This window comes from Benincasa hispida, chromosome 1 (genome assembly GCF_027475165.1).
Source record: "Benincasa hispida cultivar pf3 chromosome 1, pf3_genome.v1.1, whole genome shotgun sequence".
Lineage (NCBI taxonomy): Eukaryota > Viridiplantae > Streptophyta > Magnoliopsida > Cucurbitales > Cucurbitaceae > Benincasa > Benincasa hispida.
This window is the reverse complement of record NC_143478.1, coordinates 28,979,041-29,002,654: the sequence shown is the minus strand read 5'-3', so window position 1 is coordinate 29,002,654 and position 23,614 is coordinate 28,979,041. Positions and strand designations below refer to the sequence as shown.

The window sequence follows — 23,614 nt, the reverse complement described above, 5'->3', positions numbered from 1 at the left end:
TGGTTTATAGTATATGAATAATTTTGGGCACCTTGTTCTGGGGACACTATAGATGCAACCCACTTTGTAGTTAGTATAAACGATGTGATCCTGAATTGTTCATATAGAGATATATGAGTGGGGGCATCCTATACAATGAGTTTGCATAAGACTAAACCATGAAATAGTCACTTTTTACGTTCTAAATGTCATTTTATGTATAAAACTGACTATTTTGTTAATTGATGACCTAGGTAACTTAATCTTAATCCTGAGCTAACTATGAACTCCTGTTCACTCAGAATTATCCTTAAATCTGCATAGGTGAGGACAACTCATCATCGCTGGCCTAATAAGCCTCCCATTTCAGGGGTAAGATCAGATGGATAGTTGGGAATATAGGGTGCAAGATGGAATTCACTCCTACCTGTTATAGGGATAGTAGATAGGTTGTTAGGTTGGAACTCCTATACCTAATTCGAACAAGGGGCCCCATCCTCTCCTTGGCCCGAGAGGGGTTCAGTTTATAGGTTGGACCTTAAACCAATTATTCATTAGAGGATCAGTGGAACTTAAGGAACAAGATGTAGTCTTGGGGGTAAAATGGTTTTTATGACCCAACCGAGATTACGAACAACTTGTGAAGGATTAGCTTACTGATTATGGTTATATTAGATGGACAGAAATATATCTACAGTGAGGGGAGTGCAACTATGGGACTTTAGTGGAATGACTCGTTAGTTAACAAATGTTGATTAATTAGGTTAGAGAGTTTTACCGGTTAATCTCGGATTGTTGGAGCCCATGATCTGTAGGTCCATTAGGTTCCCCTACTAGCTCATATGGAATAAACTTAGAATAGTATGATAGAATGATTCGAATTGTTCGAATTAGGTGAAGAGAGAGAAACTAACAAGTATATGTGATATAGTGGTCGGGTTTTCAGTTTAGAAATATAGCTTTAATATTTAAATGTGATTTAAATATCAAGAATATGAATACGTTCATATTCAGAAGCTTGGAAATAATGGAAATGGTCAAAGATGTAAAAAGTCAAAGAGTTGACTTTTGATTTGAAAAGTCAAACTTTGACCGACCTTATATTCAAATGTGATTTGAATTTCGAGAAAATGAATGCGGATTCATGCTCGGGAGGTCAAAATGAGTCAACACGGAAAAATCATAAAAAGTCAAAATGTTGACTTTTTGGTCAAAGTTTGACTTTGACAAAATGACTATTTTGCCCTTTGACTAAAGTTAGTGGGAAAATCTAAACTTTTGTTGGATAATTCCACTAACAAAATAGTGGACTAGGTGTTGGCTTATAGTGGAGACATTAAGCCCACTTAGATAGTGGATTCTAGGTGTTGGGTTTTTATGAATTGATTTCATGCAATTTTTGCATGGCTTTTTTCTATAAATATGGGCTTTGAATTTAGTTGAAAACTTTTGCCCATTTTGCCAATTTTTTTTTCAAATTTGGGCTGAAAAAAAAACACTATTTTGAGGAAAATTTATAACCCATAACCCAAAACCCAACCCAAAGATCTATTTCTTTTTCCATCTTTTTCTCTCTCTCGGGTTCTTCATCCACCAGGTCCCACAATATGGTTCTGAGTCCAGAGGATAGTAGGTCAGCTCTAGTGGTGGTCCGGAAGAGTTCGGATCGAGATTTAGCTTCGGGAGCTTTAAAGGTAATTTTTAATTATTGTTTTTTCCCTTCAATTTCATGCTAATTTCCTTTAAATTAAAAGCAATTAGAGTGTAATTAGGTCCTTTTTCTGATACGTATGTCTCGTATTCCATCATCCTGGTTATCATTGTAACTTAAGCATGTATGTGGAGACATACATGTAGATCATGCCTTAAGTGATAACCTAAATGGTCTGTAGTATATGGATAAAAGAGGAAAACCTTATCCTGGTGACAGTATAGATACAACCCACATTGTAGATGTCACAAGTGTTGTAAAGTCTACAGATGGTCTGATCCTGATCATTCATGCGGAGACATGCGAGTGAATGTATCCTATATAAAGGAGTTTGTATAAGACCAGACCACAAAATGTTTAGTCTCATTATATAACGCCGTTCATGATAGACATTTTCATTTTACTAGGATGACCATAGGTAACATGACCTTAATTCTGAGTGAGTTGGGAACTTCTGCCTATGAGGGCAGTCCTTTGATTTGCATAGGTGCGAGTGGCTAGATTGTTGACTTAAACCTACCACTTTGGGGATTCGTCTAATTGGGGAGCTGGGAACTCAACTACACAAGATGGAATTCACTCCTTCCATGAAGTAGAAGTAAGTAGATATATTGCTTTCTTAAGGGCTGATTCCGAGGCTTGAATGATGTGGCACCACACACTTTCTCATGGCCCGAGAGGTGTTCACTCATAGTAGGACTATGATTTATTGTTCATTAGAGGAATAAGTGGTTCTTAAGGAGTTAGATGTAACTACAGGGACAAAACGGTAAATTGACCCAGCTGTACTTACGAGCGATCTGTGAAAGGTTATCGTACTATTGATTGGTTGTATCCAATGGACGATAAATATATCTGTAGTGAGAAGAGTGCAGCTGTCGGTCTTTAGTGGAGTGTCTGGTAGTTAACGGATGGTGGATTTCGTGATTAAAGAGTTTAGTCAGTTATTCACGTATCATTGGAGCTTCAAGCTACACGTTCATAAGGTCCCCTTGGTAGCTCAATGGATTCAAGTTGAGAATCAGTTTTTAGGTTAGTTTGAAGTGTTCAAATTAACAAGAGGGAATTTGATTATATATGATATAATTAAATTGGTTCAATTATATGTGATATAATTGATATGATGTATAAGATACATTAATTGGAGGAATTGATATAAATGTGATTTCTATTAAATAAAGGAGAAATGAACTATGGTTTAAATATTACATATGATGTGATATTAAAACGATAGGTTATAAATATATTATGATAAGTTGGTTATTATATTTATTTATAATAAAAACAATTATGAGATAATTGTTTAGTTGGTTATTTGGTTTCTCCTTTAATCGTGCGTGAAGTGGGAGGTTATGTTCAGTTTTTTATAACTGAAGAATAAAATGAAAATTGTTTTCATTTTACAGAACGGTCGCTTCATTTAGTGAATTACTTATCGTTTACTCACGAGAGACTACAGGATAACCCTCACGAGAGACTAAACAACCGTGAGAGCTTTACTAAATGATCGTGTAAACGATTGAGCGAGAGACTAAACGATCGAGTGAGATTTGCTAAGCGGTTGGCTAGGCGATTCTTATGAGAGCGAGATTTACTAAATGATCAAGTACTCTCAGTCTATGCGATAGACAAAACCTTTCTCCCACTTACTTGATCGTGTAGTTCGATCGTTTTCTTCCTCCTTCCCTCTACTAAATTCACACAGAGCCCACACCTCCTGGATTCTCACTCCGAGAATACCAAGATGCCGAGTGGTAGTGTCGAAGGGTGCTTGTTCAAGGAGTAGACTGTTTGTAATCTAAACGACAACGAGAGATTGGCTAGACAATTATAGCGACAGCGAGAGGTTGCTGTTCAATTGCTCACGAATTGTTCACAAGAGTGAGAGATTTACAGAAGAAGAGTTGTTCAAAGGCATGTCTCTCAATTCCTTTTATATTTGATTACTTAAGCATGCTGTAATTTTGTATAAGATGCATAACTGTTCTGTATGTTTGTGAATGTCTTTATTCGTTCACAATGGACTTGGAAAGATCTTGCTTCCACTCACTGGTTCTCTTGAATAAGAGTTTCTTCAATTGGTATCAGAGCCAGGTTCTGATATTCCAAGTCCATTGCTGTATAGAATTGCATTTACATTATTGGTGGGTGTTTAAGCATGTCTACATTATGTTTAAATGTTAAATGTATTTGTGAATATGGATTAATGGAGTTTCTGGGATGATTACCTTTGGTTAATGAATTCTTTTACATTTAAAGTTAATTGTAAGGGCCTCTGTGTTTTTGGGAATATTAACTTGCTATCGAGTCTTTAATTTAAAGAGTTTGAGTCTGTTTGAGTCATTCGTGATGAAGTTTCAAGGCATGGAGATTCATTTTACTTCAACGAAGAAGAAGACCAAAAGTTGGTCAGATCATGTAAACGATGGGGGTAAATGATCGTTGAGTAGGGATACTCATTGCAAGGTACGTGTATGCACCAAACGATCGTGTAGGCCAGCATGCTCATCGTATAGTCACTGGCTACACGATCGCTCGGTAAGTGTTACTGAAGGAAATCGGATCTGAGATTTTCATGAGCAGTGGAACAAGATAATTCCAAATCACAATCACAAATGAACATAACATTTACAGTCGACTTCAAACAAATGGTTACACAATTCATACAGAAATTACAGCATGAAAAACTCAAATGCACAAAGGGAAAAATTGTACGAACAATTGCAGATGAGTCTCCACGCTTCGTTGCGCACGACCACTCGAATAATAATGACCACAAATGCTCGATCTATACGATCGCAACACAACACAAACTCTTCGCACTCGTCCTCAACGATCGCCTCGCTCACGAACTCCTCCACAGCACCACGAACGGCCTCCACAGAACCTCGACGTTGAGTATGACACCACCAACAAGGATATCTTGGTATTCTCGGTGTGAGAATCCAGAAGGTGGGCTCTATTCGGACTTGGTATAAGACAGACAAAGGAGGAAACACTGATCGCGTACACGACTGGGCAAGTGGGAGATGGCGGAGACCTATCGTATAGGTTGATGCCCAATCGTTTAGATAAAGCTATGCGATCGTCTAGCAAAAGCTATGCGATCGTTTAGCTCGGTCTGTCGTCTACAGACTCTACACGATCGTTTACTTTGGGCAAGCGATCGTCTAACAAAACTATGCATTCGTTTAATAAATACTGCACGATCGTTTAGCTCACCACTACACAATTGTTTAGCTCGCCCAGCCATCGTCAAGTAGTAAATCTGTATTTACTTGACGACTACCGTGAGATACTTTGCGTCGAGAGAAAAAACTCAAAAACTTTTATCAACCTTTTGTAAAACTTCTTTTGAAAATAGGAAAACCACTTTCCTTTTAAAACTCACGGTTACCATGAATCCAATAACCACCCACTACTTTGGTTATTGAAGAAAAATAATTAATTATCCAATAACTAATATTATTATAAATATAAATGATAACCAACTTATCATACTATATTTATAAACCATAGTTTTAATATTTCATCTCATGAAACATATAAACCATAGTTCTTTTTCTATTCCATGGTACTTAATGTAAATCTATTTTACATAAGTTACTTAGCGCTTGCTCTTTGATTGTCTAGACGGTCATGATTCATAGTATAGTAGTCGTCACACGATCGTTTGGGCTTGCATTTAAACTTGGTGCGTTGCATGATCGAGTGGCCTTCATGCTTCATCGCATAGTCAAAGGTACTCGATTGTTGATACACGATCATGGTTACTCGACCACTTTTACTAAACGATCATAATAAAGGCTTTGCCCGGGCGGTTCAAGACCTGGTTTGCTTGTTGAACCGGTTTACTCGATGGTTTAATGTAATAGATAGATTTATTTTCAGTTTTTGAGGCTAATCATCCTGGTCCATTTATTTTGGTGAATGTACATGAGATGTATGGTTTTAATTATATGCCATATAGTTTTTAAATCTCACCATAGGTTATGCATTTATCATGCATCATCTCTATATTGTAAGAGTTATGATATAATAGTTTGCATGATTAAATTACTCAAAGAGCATGCTCATGCATCATATAATATAAGAGTTATATTTATGCATGCATTAAGCATATTCATGCATCATCTTTATGTTATAAATGTTATAGTATAAGGGTGCATGGAAACATATATGTGTAGTTCATTACTTTTTATATAAGAGTTATATATAGTAATGAATGGACATTGCATGAAGCATGACACATAGGTTAAATTTATAAGAGTTATAAATACCTAGTCTAGGTTAGCAATATGGATGATTTTGGTTATTTCCTTTTATAAGAGTTATAATGGAAATTAGAACTAAAATCAATAAGAAAGTCATACATGCAAACTTAGGCTTGAATCATGTTTTAAAAGAGTTCTAAAATTTGATGGAGATAGACCTAAGATCACGGAGATTAGACACCTAAGTTTAATCTTTTAATCAATTTAATAAGATTAAATTGACTAATAAAAGATTAAATATGTATCAAATCTATCTATAAGGGACCTTTTGTCTAAGGTGGGTTCTGTCTAGACTGGGGTGCTTAAGCTGACGGAAACAGAACACCCCTCCCTGAAAACCTACCTGGAAAGGTGAATTAGATAGATTTGATGCATGCATGCAAATTTGGTGTTTCCGTTAAAGTGTTTAATGGGACTTGATTCGAACTTGTTTAATTATCAAAAGTAAGAGTTTTTTTTTTTAGCAAATTAAACACACACTTAGATAAAATCAGTAGTCAGATTGTTTAAGTTCCCTAGGTAGAACATTCAGTGGGAGGTACTTGGGGTATATGATACTTCACTTAAACCTCTTCACGTTTCTCCATAATGTTCACACCGTGAGAGCTATCCTCGGTCTTGAGCCACCCTGAGAGTATCCCTCTAAAGGATGGTGTTTGGGTAGGTCAATACCAAGGTGAATTGAGAGAATGTTCATAGTAAGTGTGAGCGGGACGTGTGACAACATATCCCATAATCTCTCTCATTAGGTTGGATAACGTTTTATGCATCGCCTCGAGGCACCCTAGAAGTGTCCCCCTAAAGGATGGCGGTTTTGCACGACTCTTTATCTGATCTTCCGTATAGGATAAGGTCGCTTTAGTCTCTTGTCTTAGTCTGCCTTTTCCCTACAGTGGGCGCATTAGGGCGGGACTCTCAGGCCTAAGATGAGGGATTACACTTACGCAAAATTGTTAAAGGTTAACAGTTCTGGATCGAAAAATGGTGACTGTTAGAGTCAGTTACAAGAGTTGTTTTTGTCTAATGGTTGAGAATGTCTCATCCCAGTGAAGGGGCACTTGATCACCCCACCGGTGACTTTTGTCCTGCCTCATTGGGGCATTGTTGCAAAATAGATGTCATTGCACTTAAGGTACATAAGAACTATTTTGCTAAAGCTAAAATTGGTGTTAAATATGGTAATGCATAGACTTATTAGTTTGTTCGTGGTTTTTCAGCAACTTTTAAAATGGCAACCACCATGTTAGCTCTATTAAGTGCTGACAAACTGACTAGCAAAAACTACACTAGTTGATAAAACACGATTAATACCATTCTAATCACCAATGACCTGAGGTTCGTTCTTACAGAGGAGTGTCCTCCTATTCCAACTCAGACAGCCGCTCGAAATGTTCGGGAGGCATATGAGAAATGGGCACGGGTGAACGAGAAGTAAGGAGAAGAAAGTGGTGAGGCAAATGTTGCTTCATCATCAAAGAAGTTCCATCGGGGTTCGACCTCAAGAACTAAGTCTGCACCTTCTACTTCTAACACTACCAAGTGGAAGAAGAAGAAGGGTGGTAACGGAAAAGGGAAGACACTTGCTAACCCACAACCTGCCGCACAACGAGGTAGGTAACCAGCGCCGGTTGAAAAAGGAAAATGTTTCTATTGCAACTAGGATGGGCATTGGAAGTGGATCTGTCCTTGCTGGTGGAAGGAGAAAAAGAAGTCTAAGGCCAAGGCAAAATAAGGTAAATATGATTTACTAGTTTTGGAAACTTGTTTAGTGGAGAATGATGATTCTGCCTGGATTATTAACTCTGGGGTCACTAATCATGTTTGTTCTTCTTTTCAGGAGATTAAATCTTAGCAGCAGCTTAAGGCTGGTGAGATGACGATGCGAGTAGACACCGAGCATCGTTTCAACTGTGGTAGTGGGAGGACTCCAGTTGACTTTACAGAATAAATTTATCATTTTGAATGATGTCTATGTTGTTCCTGAGTTAAAGTGAAACTTAATTTCTGTAAAGTGTCTGATTGAATGTAAATATACTCTCAACTTTTCGGAGAATAAAGTGTTTATTCTAAAAGATGGTGTTTAGATTTGTTCAGCAAAATTGGAAAATAATTTGTAAGGTTGGTGAAGAATGGACTTTAACAAAAAAAATAAAAGATTTAAGGTTTCTCCTAAGGAAAATGCCCAACTTTAGCACCTTCGATTAGGGCACATCAATCTCAATAGGATTGTAAGGTTGGTGAAGAATGGACTTTTAAGCGAGTTAGAGAAAAATTCTTTACCTGTGTGCAAGTAATGCCTTGAAGGCAAGATGACTAAAAGACCTTTTACTGAAAAGGTTATTGAGCCAAAGAGCCTCTAAAGTTAGTGCATTCAGACTTTTGTGGTCCGATGAATGTGCAAGCCAAGGGAGGCTATAAGTATTTAATCAATTTTACTGATGATTACTCACGGTATGGGTATGTTTATTTGATGCAACGAAAGTCAAATCCTTTTAAAAGTTCAAAGATTTCAAGGCTGAAGTTGAAAATGCATTAGATAAATGAATTAAAACACTTCGATCAGATCATGGTGGAGAGTTTTTGGATTCTAAGTTCTAAAACTATATGATAGAACATGGAATCATTTCCCAACTCTCAGCATCTGGTATACCTCAGCAGAATGGTGTATCGGATAAGAGAAACAGAACCCTGTTGGACATGGTTCGGTCGATGATGAGTTACACTTCCTTATCGAACTCATTTTGGGGTTTTGCAGTGGAGACTACAACTTATATCCTCAACAGTGTTCCTTCTAAGAATGTTGCCAGAACACCTTTGGAGTTGTAGAATGGGCGTAAAGCTAGTTTACATCACTTTCGCATCTAGGGTTGCCCGACACATGTGCTCGAAGCTAATCCTAAGAAACTGGAACTGCGTTCGAGGCTGTGCCTATTTGTAGGCTACCTCAAAGGTACATAAGGGAGTTTATTTTATGATCCTAAGGAAAACAAGGTGTTTGTGTCGATAAACGCTACCTTCCTTGCGGAGGATCATATAAGGGGGCACAGTCTATGTAGTAAAATCGTGTTGCATGAACTTTCCAACGAAACTACTGAACCTTCAACAAGAGTTGTTGAAGGGTCTACTCCATCAACAAGAGTTGTTGATGGAAGTTCATCTGGTAGGTCAGATCCACCTTAAGAGTTGAGGGAAATTCGACGTAGTGGGAGAGTTGCGAACCCACCTGTTCGATATATAGGTTTCATTGAAATCTTGGCTATGGTAGCCGATGGTGAGGTTGGGGATCCGTTGTCTTATTAGAAGGCAATGGAGGATGTTGACCGAGATGAATGGGTCAAAGCCATAGACCTTGAGATGGAGTCTATGTACTTCAACTTAGTATGAGATCTTATAGATCAACCTGATGGGGTTAAACCTATAGGTTGTAAATGGATCTATAAGAGGAAATAGGGTGCTGATCGGAAGGTGCAAATCTTCAAGGCTAGACTTGTGGCAAAGGGTTATACCCAGGTGGAGGGAGTTGACTATGAGGAAACTTTCTCGCCTGTTACCATGTTGAAGTCTATCCACATCCTCCTATCCATTGCCTCATATTATGAGTATGAGATATGGAAAATGGATGTCAAGACTGCCTTTCTGAATGGTAATCTTGAGAAGACCATTTATATGGTGCAACCCGAGGGATTCATAGCCTAAGGTCAAGAGAAAAAGGTTTGCAAATTAAATCGGTCCATTTATGGGTTGAAACAGGTGTCTTGATCTTGGAACATAAGGTTTGATACTGCGATCAAATCATACGGCTTTGACCAAAACGTTGATAAGCTTTGTGTCTACAAGAAAATCATCAACAGTTTAGTAGTTTTTCTAGTATTGTATATAAACAATATCCTACTCATTGGGAATGATGTAGGTTTACTGACTTTAGTTAAAAACTTGCTAGCGACCCAATTCCAAATGAAAGATTTGGGAGAGGCTCAGTTTTTTCTTGATATTTAAATCTTTTGGGAACGAAAGAACAAAGTGCTAGCACTGTCTCAGGCCTCGTACATTGACAAGATGTTGATCAAGTACTCGATGTAGAATTCCAAAAGGGGCCTACTACCTTTTCAACATTGAGTTACATTGTCTAAGGAATAATGTCCTAAGATACCTCAAGAGGTTGAGGAAATGAGACGAGTCCTTTATGCATCTGCCGTTGGAAGTTTGATATATGCGATGTTATGTACTAGACTTGAAATCTGCTACGTTGTAGGGATAGTCAGTAGATATCAGTCTAATCTAGAACAGGGTCACTAGACTGCAGTCAAGAACATCCTTAAGTATCTTCGGAGAACGAGGGACTACATGCTCGTGTATGGATCTAATGACTTGATCCTTACTAGATACATGGACTCTAATTTTCAGACTGATAAGGATTCTCGAAAATCTATTTCAAGATTAGTGTTTACTCTGAACACGGAGGGGCTGTAGTATGGTGAAGCACTACAGGGGTGCATCGTTGACTCCATGATGAAGGCTGAGTATGTAGCGGCTTGTGAAGCTGCTAAGGAGGCCGTTTAGCTTAGGAGGTTCCTGACTGATTTGGATGTTGTTCCAGATATGTCTAGGCTCATCACCCTTTATTGTGATAATAGTGGTGTTGTGGTGAACTCTAGGGAGCCTAGGAGTTACAAGCACGACAAACATATAGAGCGAAAGTATCAGCTGATTCGCGAGATTATGCATCGAGGGGACGTGATAGTCACAAAGATCACTTCAAAGCACAATGTTGGTGACCCGTTTACGAAGGCTCTCACGGCTATAGTTTTTGAAGGTTACCTACAGAGTATGGGTCTATGGGACCGTCTGCGACTAGACTAGAGCAAGTGGGAGATTTTGTATTGGGCCTTAGTGCCCTAGTTTATTGTTTTGTACTTGTTTTTATCTTGTACACCCACTCGCTTTAGGACAAGTGGGAGATTGTTGGGGTTGATACCCTAAATCTCATAAGGTTCTGTAGTTTGTAAACACCTATATGAACAAACGCTTGTGATGTAATAATATGAGATATTTTCTTCATTGTTGTCTATGAAATATGAGATATTTAGTTGCATCAACCACAAACTAGTAAATTAAGATCCCTGGTTATCTTGTAACTTAAGCATGTATGTAGAGACATCCGAGTGGATTATGCCTTAAATGATAACCTAAATGGTCTGTAGTATATGGATAAAGGAGGGAAACCTTATCCTGGTGACATTACGGATACAACTCGCTTTGTAGATGTTACAAGTGTTGTAAAATGCTATAGATGGTCTGATCCTGATCATTCATGTGGAGACATGCGAACAGGGGTGTCCTATACAAAGGAGTTTGAATAAGACCGGATCACGAAATGTTTAGTCTCGTTATATAACGCCGTTCATGAAAAATACTTTCTTTTCACTAGGATGACCATAGGTAACATGACCTTAATTCTAAGTGAGTTGGGAACTCCTACCTATGAGGGAGATCCTTTGATTTGCATGGGTGCGAGTGGCCAGATTGCCGACTCAAACCTACCACTTTGGGGATTCGTCTGATTGGGGAGCTGGGAACTTAATTACGCAAGATGGAATTTACTCCTTCCCCGAAGTAGAGGTAAGTAGATAGATTGCTCTCCTAAGGGCTGATTTCGGGGCTTAAATGATGTGGCACCACACACTTTCTCATGGCCTAAGAGGTGTTCACTCATAGTAAGACTATGATGTATTGTTCATTAGAGGAATCAGTGGTACTTAAGGAGTTAGATGTAACTATAGAGGCAAAACAGTAAATTGACCCAGCTGTACTTACGAGCGATCTGTGAAGCATTATCGTAGTTGATTGGTTATATCCAATGGACACAGAAATATATCTGTAGTGAGAAGAGTGCAGTTGTCAGTCTTAGTGGAGTGCCCGACATTTAACGGATGGTGGATTTCGTGATTAAAGAGTTTAGTCAGTTATTCACATATCGTTGGAGCTTGAAGTTACAGATCCATTAGGTCCCCTTGGTAGCTCAATGGATTCAGGTTGAGAATCAGTTTTTGGTTTAGTTTGAAGTGTTAAAATTAACAAGAGGAAATTTGATTATATATGATATAATTAAATTTGATATGATGTATAAGATACATTAATTGGAGGAATTGATATAAATGTGATTTATATTAATTAAAGGAGAAATGAACTATGGTTTAAATATTACATATGATGTGATATTAAAACTATAGGTTATAAATATAATATGATAAGTTGGTTATTATATTTGTTTATAATAAATACAATTATGAGATAATTGTTTAGTTGGTTATTTGGTTTCTCTTTTAACCATTCGTGAAGTGGGAGGTTATGTTCAATTTTTGATAACAGAAGAATAAAATGAAAAGTGTTTTCATTTTACAAAACGATCGCTTCATTTAGTGAACTACTTATCGTTTACTCACGAGAGACTACACGATAGCCCTCATGAGAGACCAAACGACAGCAAAAGATTTACTAAACGATAGTGTAAACGATTTAGCGAGATTTACTAAACGATTGTGTGCTAGCGAGATTTACTAAATGATCGTGTAAACGATCGATCGAGATTTGCTGATTGTCACGAGAGTAAGATTTACTAAACGATCAAGTACTCTCAGTCTATGTGTTAGACAGAACCTTTCTCCTACTTACTTGATCGTGTAGTTCGATCGTTTTCTTCCTCATTCCCTCTACCAAATTCACACAAAGCCCACACCTCCTGGATTCTCACTTCGAGAATACCAAGGTTGCCGAGTGGTAGTGTCGAAGGGTTTGATCCTTTCAGGATACACGAACTTTGATTCTCAAACTGATAAGGATTCTCGAAAATCCACATCAAGATCAGTGTTCACACTTAACAGAGGGGCAGTAGTATGGCGAAGCACCAAACAGGGGTGCATCGCGGACTCCACCATGGAGGCTGAGTATGTAGCGGCTTGTGAAGCTGCTAAGGAGGCCGTTTGGCTCAAGAAATTTTTGACTAATCTGAAAGTTGTTCTAGACATTTCAAAGCCCATCACACTTTATTGTGATGATAATGGTGTTGTGGCTAATTCCCGTGAGCCTAGGAGTCATAAGTACGGCAAACACATGGAGCGGAAGTATCATCTCATCTGAGAGATTATGCATCAAGGGGATGAGATTGTCATGAAGATAGCTTTAGAGCACAACGTTGCTGATCCATTTATGAAGGCCCTCATGACTATAGTGTTTGAGGGTCATCTGCAGAGTATGGATCTATGGAACAAACCACGACTGGACTAGGGCAAGTGGGAGATCTTGTACTAGGCATGTTATACCCTAGTTTATTATTTTGTGTACTTTTTTATTATCTTGTACACCTCACTAGCTTTAGGACAAGTAGAAGATTGTTGGGGTTAATGCCCTAAATCTCGTAGGATCTTATAGTTTGTAAACCTTGTATGAACAAATAATATATGATATTTGTATTCACTTTATCTATAAAAATATGTAATATTTTAGTAGCATTAACCACAAACCAATAAACTAACATCAAAGGTTATCATTGTAACTTAAATATGTATGTGGAGATATACAGGTGAATCATGTTTAAGTGATAACCCAAATGGTTTGTAGTATATGGATATGACTGGGTACCTTATCCTGGTGACACAACGAGTATGGCTCGTTTTGTAGGTTACAAATGTTGTAAAGTGCTACAAATGATTTGATCCTAATCATTCATGTATTAAACATGCGAGTGGGGATATTTGATACAAAGGAGTTTGTATAAGACCGTACCATGAAATGTTTAGTCTCATTATATAACACCGTTTATAATAGAGACTTTCATTTCACCAGGATGACCATAGGTAACATGACCTTACTCTTAAGTGAGTTGTGAATTCCTGCCTATGAGGGCGATCCTTTGATTTGTATGGGTGAGAGTGGCCAGATCGCTGACTACACAAGCCTACCATTTTGAGGATTCGTCTGATTGGGGAGCTAGGAACACAGCTACATAAGATGAAATTCACTCATTTCCTGAAGTAGGGATAAGTAGATAAGTTGCTCCCTTAAGGGTTGATTCCAAGTCTTGAACAATGTGGCGCCACACCCTCTCTTGGTTCGAGAGGGGATTAGTCATAGTGGAATTATGATCTATTATTCATTAGAGGGATCAATGGTTCTTAAGGAGTTAGATGTAACTATAGGGGCAAAACGGTAATTTGATCTAGCTGTACTTACGAGCAATTTGTGAAGGGTCATCATACTGTTGATTGGTTATATCCAATGGACACAAAAATTTATCTGTAGTGCGAAGAGTGCAACTATCAGTTTGTAGTAGAGTGCCCGTCAATTAACAAATGGTGGATAATATAATTAAAGAGTTCAATTAGTTATTCATGTACCGTTGGCGCTTCAAGCTATAGGTCCATAAGGTCCCCTTGGTAGCTCATGTACCGTTGAATCTCAATCCTGAGTGTTTTGGGAACTCCTGCCTTTGAAGGCGGTCCTTTGATTAGTATGGGTGAGAGTGGCCAGATTACCAACTCAACATGCCTACCTTTTTGGGAACTTGTCTGATTTGAGAGCTGGGAACTCAATCTACAAGATGGAATTCACTTCTTTCCCGAAGTCGGGATAAGAAAGATTGCTCCCTTAAGGGCTGATTCCGGGGCTTGAACATAGTGGCCACAACTTCTTTTTGGAAGAGAAGACTCAGTTGTAGTAGGACTATGACTTATGTTCATTAGAGGGATCAATGGTACTTAAGGAGACAGATGTAACTACATGGGCATAACGGTTATTGGCCCAGCTGTACTTATGAGCGATCTGTGAAGGGTTGTCGCACTATTGATTGGTTAAGATGGACACATAATATATCTGTGGTAAAGAGAGTTCAACTGTCGGTCTTTAGTGAAGTGCCTGGCAGTTAACGGATGGTTGATCCCGTGACTAAAGAGTTTAGTCAGTTATTCACGTACCGTTGGAGCTTCGAGCTACAGATCCATAAGGGCCCCTTGGTAGCTCAATGGTTTCAATTGAGGATCAGTTCTTGGTGTTGATTTGAAATGTTCAAATTGACAAGAGGTATTTTGATTATATATGATATAATCGGTATAATGTATGAGATAAATGTAGTAGAGGATTGATGTAAATAAGATTTACATTAAGTACCATGGAATAGAAAAAGAACTATGGTTTATATGTTTCATGAGATGAATTATTAAAACTATAGGTTATAAATATAGTATGATAAGTTGGTTATCATTTATATTTATAATAATATTAATTATTGGATAATTAATTCTTTTTCTTTAATAACCAAATGAATGGGTGGTATTGGATTCATGGTAACCGTGAGTTTAAAAGGAAAGTGGTTTACCTATTTTGAAAAGTAAGATTTACAAACGCTGAAAAGTTTTTGTAATTTTTTTTTTGAGTTTTCTCTCTCACGCAAAAAAAACTCACGGAGTCGTCAAGTAAATATGGATTTACTAAACGACGGCTGGGTGAGCTAAACGATCGTGTAGTGGCAAACTAAATGATCGTGCAGTATTTACTAAACGATCTCATAGTTTTGCTAGACGATCGTTTGCTCTAAGTAAACAATCGTGTAGAGTTTGTAGGTGATAGACCGTGCTAAACGATTGCATAGCTTTTGCTAGACGATCGCTTGGCTTTATCTAAACGATTGGGCATCGACCTATGCGATAGGTCTTCGCCATCTCCCACTTGCCTAGTCGAGTATGCAATCGGTGTTTCTTCTTTCATCTGCCTTATACCAAGTTCGAACAGAGCCACCCTCTGGATTCTCACACCGAGAATACCAAGGTAGCCTTGTTGGTGGTGTCAGACTCAACTTGATACCGTCGAGGTTTTTTAGAGGCCATTCGTGCTATTGCGGAGGAGTTTGTGGCCGAGGCGATCGTTGAGGACGAGCGCGAAGTGTTCGTGCTGTGTTCGTTGCGGTGTTGCGGTCGTGTAGATCGAGTGGTCTCGCAACAGAGCGTGGAGACGCATCTGTAAATGTTCGTACAATTTTCCTTTTGAGCATTTGTGTTTTTCATGTTGTAATTTCTCTGTTAATTGCATAACCATTTGTATTGAAGTTGACTGTAAATGTTATGTTCAGTTATGATTGTGATTTGGAATAATCTTTCTTCCTCTACTCACGGAAATCTCAAATTCGATTTCCTTCAAAATGGTCTTCAAAGGTATAATCTCTTGAACTTTTTCTCTTAATAAAAAGCATGCTGTATTTAAGAATGCATATCATGTATGTTTGCTATAAATTAGTTTTTCAATCAAAATGGAATTTTGACGATCCGCTTCTACTCAAAGATCTCTTTAAAACGAGTTCTTTCACGAGAGCAAGAAAACAAGAGGAAGATATGAACAAATGAAAAGAAAAATTGAAGAAAAAAATTGCATTTGTATCTTATAAGGATCAAGACAAAGGAGCGAGAAGTGGGAGCGGGGAATAGAAGTGAGGAGCTAGAAATAGGTCCTTGCGCATCTGTTGAGGTTAGATGGGTACTTTTCACATGTGGATGACATCAGTAGAAAGGCAAATTTCGAGCATTTTTTAAAGTGAGGCAAAATTTCGAGTTGGTCCCTAAATAGGGGTCATTCGTACAAATTCTCCATATTTGGGGTAAGGAGTGGAATAGTGAGCTACAAGGAGTCATGACGTTTAGCAAGTTATCAACTCTTAGAGGGTGTTTATGGTAAAGAGTGAAATAGTGAGGAGTAAGAAGTTATGAAGTTTAGGAAATTGTGAACTCTTAAGGCACACGGTATAAGATGTTGATAAGATATAAATTTGATGTTTTTCAGTAGTGGGACCCATAAACTCCTTTCCAAATATGAACTCGCGTTCACAACTTCAACTTTCCAACTCCTTGGGCCAAATACTCTTAGGTCCAGAGTGTAAGGAGTTGTATAAAATTGATTTTTTTTAGTAGTGGGACCCATTAATTTCTTGAGTCAACAATGAGAGGTGTTCACAACTCCTAGTTCCCAACTTCTTGGGCCAAGCAAATACTATAAGAGAAATAATGTATGAGTTTAATATGTAATTATCTTCACTTGAACATTTGCAATAACTCATTGATATCATTGTATCTATTATAATCAACAAACATCTAAATTCAAAGAATCATGCCCCATATTGAATAGTTTCATTATGTCAGCATCAATTGCACCTATTAGACTCAACTGACACACTACAAGAATTTTGGGCTTTAATGTCGATTAAAGTGAAACTGGATTATAATATTGGTTTTGTTTTTTTTTTTTTTAAAAAACAGATCTTTAATGTCGGTTTTAAACCGATATTGTAGGTATACCTTTAATATCGGTTTAAAACCGACATTAAAAATCCACTTAATTACTTGCATTTTCTATTCCCCCACCCCTTCATTTTTTTTTTATCTCCCTCTTCACTTTCCCCCTATTTTCTTTTTCCTCTCATTCTCACACTTTCACTCACCCACAACCTACGCGACTTCATCATCCGGCAGCTCGTCCTCTTGTCCTCTCTATCTCCATCGTCGACTCCGTCCTATCGTTCTCTCGATGAGTTGATACAATCGATTCAAAGGTAAACAATAGTTAAAACTATCTAATAACGCACTTCAAGCCTTGTGTAATGGGCACTTCAAGAGTGATTTTCTTATAAACTGAAGTAGCGAGTAGAAATCAGCAATGTCTTCGCAATATCGAGTCCCAAAATGGGCTTCCAAGCCTTGTGTGATGGGCATCGATGAAGCTGGTCAAGGCCTTGTTTTAGGTTTTCTATGTTCCTATTCGTTTCGTTCCATTTCTGCCTCTTTAATTCCGCTTCGATCATCATATTTTGGGGTATGATTTTGAATACTCTTTTCTTTTTGAAATATTATTGCATATGATGATCTCAGGGCCAATGGTTTATAGATGCTTGTACTGCGCCAATTCATATTTGAAAGAACTTCCGTCTTTGATTTTAGTAGGTTTAGCTTCTTGCTTCTATGATTTTCTTTTAACTGTTGTTCATCATTTCCCTATTTCGTTTACTTTTCTTCCAACTCGTGATGTGTTGCCTGTAGACTCAAAAAATTTGAAACAAGAGAAGAGGGAGGAATTGTTTGAAGATTTGAAGGCTAACGAGTCAATTGGAGGGGCTGTTGATGTCATAGATCCTCGAGAACTTTCATCTAAAATGCTAAATAAGTCTTCAGTGGTTTATAAATTCTTTCATTTGCATAAATACTTTTATTTTCACTTTACCTATTGAATTCGATGGTATAGAGAATGGAACTTAGTTGAAATTTCGTATTTCTTGAGAAATGGTATTACATGAAATCTCGTCTTTCTTACTGGTACGGTTAGATGTTTTAGTGTTTATAATTCTTTCACTTTATAGAGCTTCTTCCATTGGGGCATCAGCTGGTCGAGGTATCATTGGGAGGTAGAACGGCCTAGTTTACGTGTGGGAATTATCTATAGGAATTAAACTGGGCACTCTTCTTCATTTTGAAGGTATGTGTTATAGCATTGGTGACTGAAGCTTTGCTCAGTGTGCACTATTCTTTGTGAAAAGAGTTAAATTTTTCAGTATACTGAAATTGTTTCCATAATTCTCACAACTCATCAAGAGAAGAAACAAAGAAACAAAGAGTCAATACTCATCATACTTCTGTTCTGGAGTTTAGATACGATAACAAATAAGACACAAGCTTTAAAAGTTAGAAACAGTGGAATATGAGACATGTTTATCATCATAATAGTGCCATTCCCTATTGTAGAGTATTGTATCTTTCAAAAGAAGATTCATTTCCAGTACCATTATTATTATTATCAATTTCTTCAGTTTCTCCGATGTATATTTTCTCCAATATAGGTACAAATGTTGTTTGTATTGCAATTGATAATAAAGAGATAGGTGTGGTGGCTGTAGCAGCTGAAAATAGGCTTCTGGTATATCTAGTTCCATCAGATTGGAAAAGGTAAACCATAAATGGCCTACCAACAAAGAAAATTACTTCTAAACTGCACAATATCATCAGCAAAATGTTTTAGTTTTGAGTTGGTGCCTGCCCCACTTTTATTGTACAATAGTTGGACTTCCAAACAGTTTGGGTTCGTTCCTGATGTCTACTTCTTGATACACTTAGGTTCATTTTGTTGTGTTTGGGTTTACTTACACTTTGACTAATCTTATGGGATAGATGTCTCTTTCTAAACATTTGGTTATCAAGAAACTCATAAGATTGTAGTATTCTAGGTAGATGGCCTTGGCATCCATAACAATGGAATCTATTTTTCAAAATCCTGTGTCACGAGGCCACACTATTTTTCATCAACTCCACTTCTCATAAATCATCAAATATCATAGTCTGATTTGAGGTGAAAATTAGATGCCAAAACTTCTGATGCTTCCCTGACAGTCTCACAAACTTAAATTTGACTTTGTTATCGAGTTCTTTTGATTATATTCACAGTGATATCATTTATATATATATATATATATATATATATATTATTTATATGCTTGATTTACAGGGATTCGGACAAAGTGGATGAAGATGAGGAAACAGTTGGAAGTGGTAAAAAAACAATTAAAACTAAGCAATCTTGGTATCACCACATGGAAGAGAGAGTGAAGAAATTGAATCAAATGCCAAAGGACGGTGCAAGTTTTTCCAGACTAGATAGGAAGATTGCATTGGACATGTTTTAAGAAGGTTGACAAGTGGAGAAGGTGCATCCAACACAAAAAGGACTTCATAACAACATTAATAATAAGTACAAGGTAATATTTATAAGATGCTTATCTTAAAAGTCTATTTGTTCTAAAATTTTGGATTAGATTCAGTGTTGGAATGCTATGACTATCTTGCAGTTATGATAGTCATAACTTAGTTTTTATGACTTTCATAAGTGATTTATGGTAGTGGAACTTCTTAAGCATCCTTTGGTAGTTTATATTTATGCATTATTTGTCTAAATGAATCCAGTTGCACTATGGTAGTTTGTGGGTTATTCATGCATTGTGGGTTAGGTTAATTCTTCATTATCATCGTCAAATCTTTTGTTATCTCTTGTTTAACCATTTATTGTGCTTCTTCGTCATCTGTTTGGGTGCTTTTTAGTTGCTTGAAGTTTTGGTGTTGCTTTAGAGGGTTTTTTACTTTTTAGTTATATGGATAATGTAAAACTTTTTAGTTGGAGATGCTAATTTCCTCCTTTCCTCTTTCATATGTGATGCGTTATTTTATGATGTAAAATTATAGATGAAATGCGATGATGAAAATGCGTTGAGCACTCAAGTTTTCTCAGTGGAATCCAAGTGTAAACCCCACTGAGTTTCCTGGTAAGTCCACGGTCGAACTTAGGGACTTGGGAAAACAAGTTGCGGTGGTAATTTTTAGGAAAACCTTGCGGTAACCGGTAACTCAAATAGTTGTTGGTTTTGTTTGTTGCGTTAATGAAATAAATAAATGCGGCAGATTTGAGAAAAGTTTGATTGTGTGATAGATGCAATGAGTATGCGGATGAACGGGTTAAGAAGGTCTTTAGCTAGCGTTACTTGGGAATGCATCAGACTATGCGATCATGTTACACCTATGCACAACAAGTCATTTTCCAATGCAAATGCGGTGCTCCTAAGTCTAGGACGCATGTGTTGAATGCAAAAGTGTCCCTAGAGCTTATTCCTAAGTCTTTACTCATTTCCTATGCGATGATGCAAGATGCACAAAGGCAAGGTGACTGCACACAATCATATCCTATCTCTAGGATGCATGCGATGTGTTAATAGCAAACAATGTTTATTCCTAAGCTTTTATCTCTTGATTATGCGTTCTAATCTGACTCTCTCGAGCCTAGATTCTAACCTGATTTTTCCAAGCTTAGATCTTGTCCTTAGACTACCCTCCCGGGTATCTCTAATGGATGAATGAAGCATACATAATGCAAGATGATGGCAAAGAATGAATATCCCCAGTTAAGCTAGTTAAGTGCTTCTCAACCCATTCAATAAATTTCGCTACTCATGCGTAAATAGCAGAGAGTGAATAGATATAGAGAAGTAAATTTCATTTTTATAAATGAGTTTGAATACAAAATAGCAATGGAAGATAAAGGTAGAGAGTCTGGTAGCAATCCCTTGCTGACCGAGGCTTTTACACTGGCAATCTCTATTCGATTCAAAAGATTTTCCTGCTTCCGCAGGAGTTGGCTCTCTCTTTGATCTTGAAGCTTTTGGTGCTCTTCTAAGCTCACCGGAACGATCTATCGGTACAACCTCCTTCTCTCACTTTCGCCTTAAGGTAAAATAAAATCTAAGAACATGGCTAAATTATGAACAAAACTTGTGAACTTGTGAGCTGAACTTGATTTCTGAAGGATGCCTTTGGTATTTATAGAGCTTCGGGGTGAAGGGCGGCTTCTCTCTTATGATTGTCCAGATGGGATGACTTTAATTCCCTGATTGATGCGCAGAATATTTGTCACCGAAAAGATGAATGTACTCGTTATCGTTAGCTGCTGTCAACTTAATTCGGATTTGACCGTCATTAGCTTTCTGTCTCATCGTGATTAATTATGCCTTTCACCCAGATGCACCCACCAAGTTGCGTTGGCTCTATGCGATAATCCTTATTGAGCAGATGTTTGCGAACACAAATCACCGCAAAGTCTTGCGGTAATGCTGCATCCGTCTGTTGATTTCTTGTGATCACTCTTTTCGCCTTGCGTCAATGCATATTTTGCATAAAAATACAAAAATCAACTGTTTTTATGCGATGCACGCATGCGACCGCAATGTTATGAATTTAATGCTTTTTGGACGCAATCTAACATATTTTATCAACGCAAGCCAACATTGTTTAAGAACTTAGCACTGTAATGAACGTGCATTTCTGCCCGTTATCAATATGTTTATGCTTATGTTTTGGCATATTTTGGATTTTTATTATTTGATTCGAGCTTTTGTGTTGTCGTTTATAATAAGAACATGATATCTCGTCCTTTGTAAATTCCTATGAAGACTCGAAATCAAATATTTGAAAATTTATGTACATACGTATATGTGTGCAGAAATGCAATTGTTTAAATATTGGTTGTTTAAATATGTGTGGTTGTTTAAATGTTGCTTTTTCATAGCTCTCTAGCTTGAATTTCAAAAAGTCTTTTGTGTGGGGTAGTTGAATTCTTATTATATGTTGTTTGCCTATTTTTCTCTACTTGCAGGAAGTCATGCTTTCAATTTGGATCAAATATGTGGTGGATGGTGGAGAGAACATAATAAAGGAGCAATTGAAAAACTATTTGGAAAACAATATATAATGGCAACAAGTGTGTAATGACCCGACCCCCAAGAACTTAAGTTAGGCTGTTACTAAATACATGCATGTATGGAACTCAAAACGACATTCGGTTATGGTGAAATAAATGATAATTAAATAAGGTAAGTTCAAAAGACTTTCATTAAATTCAAATACTAAATCAATAGTAGGGTATTCATAAATCATAAAGGATAATAAATAAATCTGAAAAATGATTTTTAAAAGTAAGTTTTAAACATCAAAACTAAAAATTAAGAGAAACATGAAAAGAACTTTAAATCTCATGAGCGGAAGCGTAAAAACTAGTCCTAGTGGCTCGATCACGAATTCTGCTTGTCCATCGTCAGTGCATCTCTACCCTTACCTAAAACAACAACATGAGAAAGAATGAGTATAAAATACTTAGTAACCCCACTACTAGGGTCAGGTTAGGCATTTATGTCCTCTAGATACTCACCTTTGGTGAAACATGTAAACTGCTTTAGTCCTTATGGGACACATATGCACATGAAACAAGAAGGAGATTGAGTCCTATCCTACTATAGTTAAGTATGTCCACTACCTCTGGTGAATCCCGAAGGAAACACAAAATCTAATGGGCATTTAACTAATCAGTAAGAACATTTGTACAGTCTCAACATCATGTACGAATCTATGACATACATATAAACCTCAACATCATGGCTCTACAACATACACATATATCTCAATATCATGGTTCTACAACATAAGTGTATACCTCAACATCATCAGATCAAATACAACCATGGAAGCACATACCATCTCATACTAGCATTCAAGTGTCTATGTGCATAAATAAATAATTCGGATCTCGTAACAGAACATACTTTGATCATGTTATACTATCAATCTATCATGCTGTCATTCTGTCATAACATTCATTTATCATGCTAGCATACATCTAATGCATGGCTCGTGGGCAGTTCCAGTAGTAAGATTACTTACCTTGATATTAGGTCGAACCAAAAAAGCAATTGAATCTTTGTGAAATTCTTGAATCCTTAATCAAGCCTAAACATAAACCAAGCTTTAAAATTAATAGTTAAAGCCAAATTCCAAACACTCAAATATTATAAAATATTTCCAGATAACCTTACCTAAGGTGTGGTCCAATTCGAATTCACCTTCCAAACCTCCAATTTTAAGCCCAAATAATTAGCAAACCAAACTCTTCTTTATCTTGAATGAAATTCTTGAATCAATCCCCTAATCATAATTTGAAATTAGGCTTACATGATTAAAGCTTGAATCAAATACATACTTCACTACCAATGTCTCCAATAAATTATCCATAAGTAGTTTCGTCAAAAAAA

The 23,614-nt window shown here is 37.2% G+C and overlaps 2 long non-coding RNA genes across 8 annotated transcripts; both read left to right on the top strand.

Moving 5' to 3' along the window:
• Positions 1–17,366: 17,366 nt before the first annotated feature.
• On the top strand, positions 17,367–22,406 carry LOC120069711 (uncharacterized). Of its 7 annotated transcripts, XR_016525377.1 has the most exons (7): positions 17,384–17,554; positions 17,871–17,938; positions 18,039–18,172; positions 18,356–18,471; positions 18,833–18,938; positions 19,495–19,744; positions 22,186–22,406. It is a non-coding gene; the product is annotated as an uncharacterized LOC120069711 (long non-coding RNA). The 7 variants fall into 7 exon arrangements; XR_016525376.1 differs by lacking the exon at positions 17,871–17,938; XR_016525379.1 differs by lacking the exon at positions 18,833–18,938.
• On the top strand, positions 20,224–22,017 carry LOC150038364 (uncharacterized). The gene is made up of 3 exons (XR_016525381.1): positions 20,224–20,305; positions 21,166–21,263; positions 21,360–22,017. It is a non-coding gene; the product is annotated as an uncharacterized LOC150038364 (long non-coding RNA).
• Positions 22,407–23,614: the final 1,208 nt, after the last annotated feature.